Below are 11,704 nucleotides of genomic sequence, written 5' to 3'. Positions count from 1 at the left end.
CAGCATTTTGGTGCAAATGTTTGTGGTCTGGTACTAATGGGGCAGCTTGTGCTGCTACTTGTGATTTTTTTATTCTGGGGGTAGGACTTCTTTTTAAAAGTTCATGCAGTTCTTCTTGTCCAGGTTTCTCTGAACAGCAACTCTTTGTCCACTCTAATTCTTCTCCACTTTCAGTGTCATCTGCAAACTAAGATTGATTCAATTGTGGTAGCCGGATGATTTATAAGACAACTGAATAGTAGTGGACCAAGTGTCAACTCCTGAGGAGCTCCATTCATGACTACTAGTACACCTCTGAGCCACTAAACACCTCACAAAAATAGAAGAAACCTTCTGAGAACATAAAAGTTTTATGTGCTGTATAAAGTGACTGGTACTAAATCTGGTTCTCTCCATTCACTACCTTTTTTTACTAGGTTAAATTGGTAGGCAGTCTCAATTTAGTTTTGGAGGACTAGAAGGGCAATCATTACCTGGCATTTGAGATTATTGGTTGACGTGCATGCAAAAGCATGAAACATGACGAGTTTTTTCATATTATGTGAATGACTACAATGGGCTACTGATTGTGAAATGTAACTTCTATTTTTTTCTGCAGTAATAAGTGCTGTCAAGCTCTAGTTGCACTTTGCACTGAAGGATCACTAATGCTCAGCTTTCATTCCCACATGTGACTTGCCAAACCTCTTCACTACTTGTTTGAGTGCAAAACTTTTTAAGAATACAATGCACGTTGTTTATGTAAAAACGTTAGGAAAAGATTTATCATGTTTTCTCAGTGTCTTGTAATGTAGCCTAGCAGCTGGAAGCATGGAAAAGAACAGGGACCATGTGACAGGACATTCATCCTTGTGCTGGCAGGTAGGAGCTACCCACAAGTGAATATCAACTCAATGCAGTGATGTTCAATAGCAAACACTGAACCGTTTGAAAAGGTACATCTTTTGCTTCTTATTTGATTGTCCTGTATTCTAAGTAGCAGTTTGTCTCCAAAACAAGGTAAAGACCAGTTTAGATGTGGTCTTTCAGTGTGTTTAGTGCCGACCTTCATTTAAGCTGGCTTTAGTTCTACTGGTAGAAGAAGTCAGAGCATTTTCAGTCTCTCTCTTTGTCTGACTGGATATATAACGTCTTAGATGCTTCTGAGAATTTCTGTAACTAAGCTTCTTTTTTCTTAAGCACAATACAGCCTTTCTTACAAGGAAGGGCACAGTCCTTCCCAGAAGCACTGCCATTGCTTGATATGCTTTCAAATTTCTTTTCATTAAGAGTAGGTTTGCTTTTTCATAGTTGTTTTTAAATCGTATTTTTCTGCAGAGTTCTTTAAATTTTGTTGGCAAGTTTGAATTTTATTACTCTATGCCAAAAATAATAATATATTAAAATGTTTTCGAAGTCGTGTTATTCTGCTATGTACCCCAAATTACATTTCCAGAAAACAACTTTTAGTGTCCAGGTGGTTTAAGCAGAGAACATTTGAATTGCACCTTACCTAGTTTGTAGGTGAAGATTTGTCATTGTCAAAAAGCTGACCATAGACATTCTGGATCTTATAAAGGTATTCTATAGATAATCTCAAGGCTGATTTAATTTATGACTGTCTTCAAGGCAAGCCAGTACACATCTGCCTGTAAGATTGAGAAGACACTGTTGTCCTATACCTTGCAGTGGGATTTTTTGTTGTTGTTCCTATGAAACTGGAGCAACACACTGCTAGCTTGGTTTGTAGAATAATTTGGTATCATAATTATTAAACAGTATTCGTCCTAGTGCAGTCTTGAGGACTTCCGTCAGTATCAGTACTCATCTCTTGTGCGCTTACCTCATTTCTCAAGGCATCATGGTAATTTTGTATGAAGTATAACAGTAGAGGTAATTCAGAGGAAACTTAATATCTTTTGCTACTGTTTGTGATGTAAAGGTTTCAGTAGATATTAAAAGAATATTGTAATTCAGAAAGAGGGGAAAAAGTGAGTAATTGTATCCACAAACAGAGAAAAGGGGGGGGAGTGAGGAGAGCCACTGTTACCAAACCCAGCAACATAGTCCCTGATGCTTTAAATAAAATATAGTAGCGACATCATTCTTTTATTCACAGCATGTTTTTTTGGAAGTGTACATTTCTTGAGATTGCCCTAGTAAAGGAAAATTGTTTATTTTTCCACTGGGCTATTTCTTTGTTCGGAAGAACCAAAAGGAAAAGTATACTGATATTGCTGACCAAAACTAGTATCAGCCAAGCCAGCTTCTTTCATGTTGAAGGTGGTAGTTCACATGACAGTTACACAGATACTTTTAAAGGCAACTTCTCCAAAAGGTGCATAAATGCATTTCAGTTTTGCTAAGACTTACTCGGAGATACTTATCTAAACAGTTTGCCATGCATGTCTGAGATTCCTCTGTTGTAAGGCAGCATGAATGGCTAGGAAAGGCTATATCACCTGCCTGTTCCCTAAAAATAAGCACATACCCCATCAGTGCTTCTTATTTCTCAGTTACTGCCAAATGACTGTAATTTGTGAAGAAAGAAAAAGAGCAAGCTCTACCATGGTAGATATTGTCAGAACGTTTTGAACAATGATAACGCTTCTGACTTTAAAAAGTCAGTATGTGAGAAAAGTTTGAGTTTTAATAAATCTTGACATACTTCTGAGAGCCTTTTGAGCATTTCAAGGATGTTGGAAACCTTTTAATACTCAAGGACATGTGACTGATTATATTTTTGAAATTTTACCTTAAAGTGAGAGCTATAGACTGTCTGCTCCCCACCACTGCCTTGTACAGGAAACCCTGAATTTTTGCAAATTGCAGGCTTTTAGGAACTGATGCCTTCAGGAAAATGGCAGTTGTGAGGCTGGCAGAGATAATGATAGTTAGAATGCTGTGTTAGTATAATCAGTCCTTTGCTAGTTACGACCTGTGTGAGCACCATAATAGTCAGATTTGTATATTTAGGGTGAGAGAGCTGCTGAATCCCTCAACAGAATAACATCAAAGATGATAAAGTAGTGCCAAATGAAGGATGATTGATCCTTAGCTATAACTGGTGCAGGGGAGTACAGTACTGAGTTTGAAACCATTTACAACATGATTATTAAACCTAAATGCATTGAAGGTGTTGCTGGGGAGGTCATATGTTGTCTGCGCAAGTATAGTCGGAAAGTTTGAGCATTTCCTTATAAAGATATTTAGTGATAACACAGTAAATTCCCAGAGTTTATACAGAGGTTCATATACACATATCTTCAAATGATCAGCTGTAGAAAATCAGAAAAATAGGCAAGCTTTTGCCCAGTCTAGTGCTTTCTCAGACCTGAATCTGACATAGAGGGAAATTGTACATCTAGGAACAGATTCAGTTGTTGGGAGCACTTATTCCCAATTCGAGTCGTTTCCAAATCTGCTTATGAGGTTATGGCTCTTAGATTAATGCAGACTTGAAGATTTGTATATCCCGTAGTTAAGCAAACAGCATGAGTGTTATTCTGTGCCACGCCTTCTGTAATTGGTGTTTCAATACATTCCAAAACTGTACCTACCAAATCTTTGTGCAAGCAATTCAGAAAAAAAAAAAAAAGAATGTAAACAAATTTCTGCTGAACCAAGCCATTCTTAGTTATTGCGTTCAGTTACTGTGCTTATGCAGTTCTGTTCCCTTGATTAGCTGGAGAAGCCCAGTTCTCCCATGTAATTTTCTGGATATTCTGTTAAAATTGGAAAGTAATACAATAAAATAAAAAGGAGGTGTAATTGCTAGGTAACTGCACATGCTACTTTGAATGTGGTTTTTTTATTTATTTTTGTAGCCATTTACAAATGAATAAGTGCATTTGAAATTCTTTGGCTTCTTTACAGGTAACCTAAGCAGAATGGCCATTAAGATTGATCAGACGTCTTATCTCAAAAGCAGCACATTTAGGTTAAGAAACATGGAGAACATGCTATGCTGACACTGTCATTGTCTCTGGAGAAAAAGAAATTTGTGGGTGATTACATCTCTCACTACAGCCTTTTATATAATAAACAGTATGTTTATATGCTGGTACATGAATAGTAAGTTTGTTTCCTGCCTTGTCCAGGGAAGATACCTCATACAACGTCATATCTGTCAAAAGAATGCATTATAATCCAGTTGTAAGGTTTCCCTCCAGCCTGAATAGATTTGAAGAGATGAAATAGAGTACACATTTATTTTGCTTTCAAGTAACAAATGACTGTGGCTTTATGTTATTCAGTGTGCTGTGAGCGCATGTGCATGTATGTCAGACTGTTGCTTTGGCTTCTAGCCGTTACACTAGCAAAACTACCCTGAAGGCTTTCTTTGGTACTGCCTCCAGCTCCACAAGACAGGCAACAGCTGTCTGTCTCTCCATGTCTGTTCTTGTAGATCAGTCAGCTGGTCTTGAACTCCTCTCCTGCTTTATATGAGGTTATTCTATACAGACAGCGATGGTTGCTTATTATTGTGTTGATGACCTCCTAGAATGATAGCAGTACCAGGAAAATAAACCTTAGTGTTGAAGACCTGATTGAAAAGTCATCTGTAGTTGTGCTTTCACTACAGCCTTTTGTTTCACTTCCTCAGGTTAACGAATCTGTTCCCCATGGAACTAGCAAGCAGTGTCCTGATCAACTTACTGTTTGTTGAAGGCTTGTAGTTACGCAGTTACATATTAGATGTATTCCTTCACACTGAAATGTGAAGGCTTTTAAATACATTTCTGATTCATTGAAGGGAGAGAATGGTGATTTTAGAATTCAAACCTATGCTTTTGACCTGAAAATGCAAGTCTTAGCCTGCCTGGCAGAAACAGATCTCCCCAAGCAGCCGTTCCCTTTCAATGACGCAACATCTTTATTTGAAATCAAGCTTCTTTGCCTTAAATTTGATCTAAAGCTGTAAGTTGCCACTTAAGAGAACAAAAAAGGATGTCAGTGTCAACAGTCATATTTGATGAAGAGAGACTTTTCTGAATGTGTGACATTCTTTTGTGTTGAAAGGCAGTGTTTGTTCCCCAACCACTACAACCTCATCTGAGCCTAATTAGGTAATGAAGTTCAGATCATTTAATAACTGACTCAAAATCCTAATTTTATGTTATTTTGGACTGAAACAGGGTTGATAAGTTTTAAAACAAAAACAAACAAATGCTTTGCTGTTATTTCACAGAATCATTGATCTTAATTGAAATTTACAGATGTGTTCATTTGCTGTAGTAACCATATGCTGATTTCAGTCAGTGAATCTGTAAGTGATTTTTCAATTCATTTTCATGGACCATTTCAGAAGTGGCACAATGTTAAATAAAAAGGGGCTATTTTTTGCGGTATGCAGTTATTAGCCTGCAAATTTGCCATAGGAATCTATTGTTTAGGGACTGTTTAAAGTAAGCTTAGCTGGTGCTTAATTAGATTCCTTGAAACTTTTAAAATTATGCCAATGAAGCCTCATGGTTATATGTAAGACGTGACAACCTCCCCTGTACTTTGGCAGAGGCCAGGAGATGATCCAAACCAGGGGATTGTTTCTGTTCTGAGTCACTAAAATGGAAAAAAAAAAAACATAGAACGGTGGGAAACAATGAAACAGACTTGGTCTTACATGAATCTTTTAACACTATTCCTAGGAAAAATTCCTTGTGGATTTTTGGCAGCATCCATCTTTTATAGCTGTTTCTGTTCTTTGGCAAGAAAGACCAGTCTGTAGTGGTTATTCATGCTGATCTGTTCTGGATGATGTCAGGGCCTCTGTGTGCACGAGTAATATTTCCTACAGTGTTTTCCAGTATGTTGGCAGTCTGGGGAATGTTATTGTAGAGCTGGCAGCTGTGATCGTTTTACACATTGTGCCATCTAAATGGCTTCAAAATCTCTCTTAATGCTGTAATGTACTACTAGCCTGTTTATGCTAACAGCATTATGCTGATATTGCTCAAAAAGCTGAACCTGTCATAGCAGTTCTGAGATGTATTTTTAACCTATTAATACGTATAGGACTAAAGACATCTTGATGTCTATCTAATTCAGATAGAATTGCAACTCTCCACCCCCTAAGGAGATTAAACTGTGCTTGTGAAGCTATTTGTGATGGTCTGAGAACAGAAAGTAAAGTTACCTTCCTGAATATCTGAGCTATGTTCTACAGCCTTTGTAAAGAACAGGTTGGATAATTCTAGCATTAAAAGATAGTTGGCTGTCAGGTAAGGTGTCAGGAAATCCCCATGAGATTGAGGAAATGCACAGAAATGTGGTTACACACATAGTGACTGTTTGTTTGTACATCCTGTGACTGTTTCATTCACAGTAAACATGCTGAATTTACTCATCCTGCCAATACCACCAGTAAAAGGAATTAGGCAAGTGTATTTATGTATGTGTCTGTGCTACGTCTCCCAGTCAGACACTAGATAGCTACTTCTGTGAGGCACACTGGAACACCGAAATGCTAGGGTTTAGTGTTTTAGTTCAGAACTCAAAACTGAAGTCCAGACGCTATGAATGCTTGTGAAGAATGTAGGCCAGATGAGTGACATGTGTACTAAAGAACAGAAGAGCATCTGAGTTGCTGGGTTATCATTTGCTTGTGATGCACATTTCTCACTAAATCTCTGTCACTTGAACTTGTATATGTCTCCTGGCTGACTCCAGTGAGCATGCTGAACAGACGGAAAGGGTATGTGATAGCCTGATATGAAGCATGGGGAAAATGACCTTACTGTGCCTTTCAAGTTGCTGGCCCATGTTGTTTTCTGTGTCAGCTAGGTGAGAATAATGATGGATCTTACTTCATTTTGAGCATCTTGACTGGAGCATAGATGATTCCGTGTTGTTTTCTGTTAACAGCAGGCAGCCAGTGCAATGGGATTCCATCATGGTGATCAACCTTTGTTTTTTGGTTACTGGTGGTGACCTTCAATTAGGCTATGTATATTCCTTGAGACAGCTTTCTTTATTATTAGCTTCTGTGTGTAGTTAAAGAAGTTCTTTCTGACTGAGCCCTGTAATTAAAGTCCTAGGTTGTATTTTGCTTTGCTACTCCCTTGTCTTGATTTAGATCCTACATCACCGAGGCATCTGTTTCTTTGTGGAGGCAAGCTCCTTGCTGCCCATAGGGCTAGCAAGCAAGGATCTGCTGAGGTTGTAAGGTAAAAGAATGAGGACAATATTTCCACCGGTGATGAGGAAAATCTCTGAAAATAGAGTTAATTCTGCAGTTATGGTTGGACATACAAGAAAGGGTGTTCAGAGAAGGAACACAGAACAGCAGATGGAAGTGAATTTACATGCATAAAGACTAGAAAAGTAGCTGAAGAGAAGTCTAGTGACTGAACAAAGTATAAGGAGATACAAGGTGACTTTTGGAAGTTGTGTGCAAGGTGCAGCTAACTAGTGGGATAGAGAGGTGGATGTTTCACTAGTCATGGAAAGTATTTGCTGTCAGGTTCTAGTGCAATGGGTGAAACACCTTGAGATTCACTATGGGAAGTAACTGTAGAACATCACCATCACCTCTTCGGTTGAAAGTATTGCTAAAATACGTACTTTAAACAAGGTTACATCCATTTTCTTGTAATGTAGATTTCATACAAAACAGATGAAGATAAACTGGAAACAATTTATTGACTATGATGTAATTCTTTATGTTGAAGTAATTTATTTAAAGAGTTAACGGTCAAAAGACAGGACCTGATCAGTGAGAAGGCAGTGATCCCAGATCACACAGCAAGCCATAGCATACAGTCCAGGCTTCCTGTTTCTAAGCTGGATGGCCTACTCACAAGCATACTATCTATCTGCCTGTAACCAGGCTGAAATGGCAAATGTCACCTATGCTTATCTACTATAACACTTTGTTTGTAAAATGCACACATAACAAAATAGGTGAGATCTGTCTAACACACAAGATCACTCCAGAGATAAGTGTAGCTCTTTAAAAAGAATTATTTCAAGTCAATGAAATTCCGTGTATAGAACAACATTTGTACAGGAATATGTGTGTACATGTAGGAGTTAGATTGCACAGAATAGAACTGATCCCAGGGATTAGGTTTCTAGGTGGAGCATCTAACAGGATATCTAGTTCTCTGGTACTGTAGCAGATAAAAAGATGGCATTGATATTCAATGTCCTTTTTGAAAACATAGAGCAGAATTACAGTTCTGTAGGATTAAGAGTAAATCACTATGGGTGGTAATGAAAAATTCTGGATTTCCCAAGGGGCGGGGGGAAGCACTTCCACTGTTTATAGCTTTCCTCATATAGGCAAGGTGTGCTTTCAGAAGTCTGCAATAGATGTAATAACTTGCCAAGTGATTGTCATGGGAGTCCTACTAGCATAACTTGAAAGGTATATTTTACTGTTTTGTAACCTGTGATCCCTCTAAGTACTAATAACAAATCTGTGTATTCGTTTCATGGCAGTTCCCAAATCAGACCAAATAACCAAGGTGCAAAAATAATACCCAGAGGTCTGCCTGATCATATGTTAAGCAGAATGGAATTTATATTATCCTCTTGCAACATAATACATTCAGTGAGGCAACATGGTACATAGAGGATCAGCCACGCCTAAACCAGAAAGTCCTCTGTCCTCATCCCGTCGTTTTGGTATTTTAAGAAAAATGTTTAAATAGGCAATAAATGTTGACAGAATTGTGGCCTTCATAACTACAGTGTTAATGCGCTTTTTTTTTTTTTTTGAGAAAGCATTGTGAGAGAGAGTGAGCAAGATCTGTGTAGATGAAGGAGCCAAACAATCCAGGGACTGAAGTGAGAGAGAAAAAAAATTGAGAGCCAGAGTGGCCCCATTTGTATTAATGTTATTGCAATGGTAAAGCTTGGCGCAGAGGGGAACTTAAGTTGAATGTCCAAGTTAAACAGATCTGTTCTCCAGTAGTGTAACATAAGATGAAGATAGTGATAAGGAAAATCAAAGATGTTGCTGAGATGGAAGAGAATAGGTGTATTAAATAGAAGGTAAACAGAAAATGAGTATCAAACATATCAAACAATATTAAGCAATAATAAAAAAAAAAAGGGGGGGAGAGTTAGCAATGGTGATGTCACTGAGTCTGAGAAGGTGGAGTAAGTGGATGTACAGGCAATGTCCATAGAGGGTAGGGTGAACCACAGCCACAGTGAGCTGTCGGAAAGGAAGAATGAGAAGTTAACACAATTACATTTGTTTTTCCATCCTCAGGACTCTGGGGAGCTCCAGTCAACAAAAGTGCTCTCTGATTTCTGTGGTCAGCATGCAGGAAGATGGGGATCGCAAATAGGTAATTGCAGCTGAGGTAGTTGCAGGTTATTTGAAATAGTGACTTTCTGTGCAGGTATTTTAAGGGATTGTGGGGATTTAGCGATGTAAATACAAATTGAAAACCTTTCCTGGTACTGCCTTACTTGTAGGCTAGTTGCAGCATGTTTCTTCCAGTTAAACATCTGAGAGGCAGGCACAGAGGGAGACTGGGCTTGTGATAAGTACAGTCCTTCTCCCAGCCTTTTAACCAGCCTAATGCTAACAGTAGTTACTCTAATGTCGTGCTAAGGAACAGTGGTTGTGGACCAGAACGTACTGTGATCGGTGTTGTACAAACCCTCCAAGCTTTCAGTAAATCTTCAGAAATAACCTATACGACTTACAAGCTTATGTCTCATTTTAAAAAGTGATTCAGGCACTTGGCTGCTGTTCTCCCATTGACTTAATTTCCTTTCCTTGTTTGGCAGATAACAAGTCTTTCCTATTTGCACAGGCTGACTGCTGCCTTCTTCAGCTCACTGGTTTTGCAGAGTATTTTTTTTTCCTCAAAGACAGGAAGAATGTATAGTATTTCCATGGTCAGGATCACCAGGCCTTGGTATTAGAGGATGTTTGTTGCTTGCCAGAAGTATTGATGTCTTTTCTGCCGTTCATACCTGTTAGATTCCCCAGCTGGTACAAGTGCCTTTGATGTCAGTAGACCTACGTAAGCAAAGATCAGTTGAGGTAATTCATTATGTTTTAATATAATGTTCATGTCTTCATGACTGGTTTCAGTTACTACTCTTTTTTTTTTCCCCACTATGGATCACTGTCTTTTTTTTCCATACTAAAGCACTTCAACAGTCTCTGAAGGTTGTGCAAGATCAGACAGGCTGCTGAATGTGGGAGACTGTTTAAATGAGGTGAATGTGTGATTCCAAGATTGAATAATTGATTAAGTTGGATATTAGAGGCAATATTATCTGTTCCTTTTCTGAAGCTGTTGGAATTACTGGAAAATGTTTTCATGCTGCACTTAATGTAGCTAGAATGGTAATAGCTCACTTGATATTGAAGCTGCTTCAAACTGTTCATATGAAAATCTAGTTAAAATAATGGTGGTATATGAGCTATATGCTAGCTCAAGTTTTAAGAAATATTGAGTTGTTAAAAATAGAATAATTTTCTGAGGAAATGGGAATAGTGGTGCCATTAGAACAGGCTGCAGTAGAGGACAGAAAGGTAACTAGACCTTCAGTTAAGAGAATGAATGTGCTGAGATTGAATGAATGTTAACATGTGACTCGGGAGTTTTTATACAAGAATGCAACATAAAGTATTGGCTACACGTACATATGTGAAAACATTTTCTTCCAGCTGAGGGTATTCCGGTTATGCTTTTCAACTGCTTTGCTTTGAGAATGTTTGACAAGAGATTGGGAACCCACCCCCAGCTGCCAAACTATCACCGAGGGACTGCATCCATTATTAAGCAAATTGGCTGTCTGGCATCTGCTCAGCTGCTCATCCCTATTTAAAGGCCCTAATGAATATTGCAATACAGGATAGCTGTTACTTCTGGGACTGTATTTTTGATCTCTGAATCACCTTTCCAAGTTTCCAGTGATTTTTCTAAGAAACCTGAAAAGCAGGGAGAAATTATATGTTTAACTGTTAGTGACAGACCCTGGTGGACAGGAATTAATTCTTAAAGCAGATTCATTAATAGAGTGGCCTTGCCAAAAAGAAAACTAATGTGTGAAACTAATGCGATATTGGCAATAATGTTCTTTGTTTGACAAAATGCTGTGCCGTAATAACTCTTTTTCTGAATAAAATAGACTTGTAGGGGATAGCCATAGGAAAAGGCTATTAACGTTATTTTTACGTTCTGCAATGACTGGTTAATCCATCCACTGTTTTGCTTCTACCTGTTGTTCAAAGTCTAGTATTACTTCTTCATTTTTGAATCTCTGATCTGGTTTAGTCCCAGCAGTTACTTGGTCTCGCAACCCATGTTCTTCCGTCTCTCTAGTACTTGCCTAGTTTTGTCGCCACTGCTTTACGTACTTTGCCAAGCCTAAAGCCCAACTTTATAGTGGAGGCAAATAGCCCTCAAATTCACTCTGTGACAACATACTCTTGAAATAACTGCCTTGAGGTGGTCACCTGTAGGGGATTCAATAAAAAACAAGCGTTTAAAATACAAGACTAACCCCATGTATTGGGAAGGGGGAGCGCTTACTTCTCTCCAAAGCATTTGGGCTTGATTACCAGTGAATTGTCCGCGTATCGTGGTGAAACAGCAATCTCAAGTGATCATGTGAAGGTTTTATTTTAGAATTTCCTTTTACTCTACGTTGCTTTTGGTGACGGATGTCACCTCCAGGCTTTGATCAGTCATTTTTCACGAGAAGTTTATTTCCTTTTTTTTTTTTTTTTTCCTTCGTTGGGTGTGGTGTG

The sequence above is a fragment of the Cygnus atratus genome, chromosome 11, assembly GCF_013377495.2.
Source record: "Cygnus atratus isolate AKBS03 ecotype Queensland, Australia chromosome 11, CAtr_DNAZoo_HiC_assembly, whole genome shotgun sequence".
In the NCBI taxonomy this organism is placed as follows: Eukaryota; Metazoa; Chordata; class Aves; order Anseriformes; family Anatidae; genus Cygnus; species Cygnus atratus.
Note: the sequence above shows the minus strand (reverse complement) of the source record.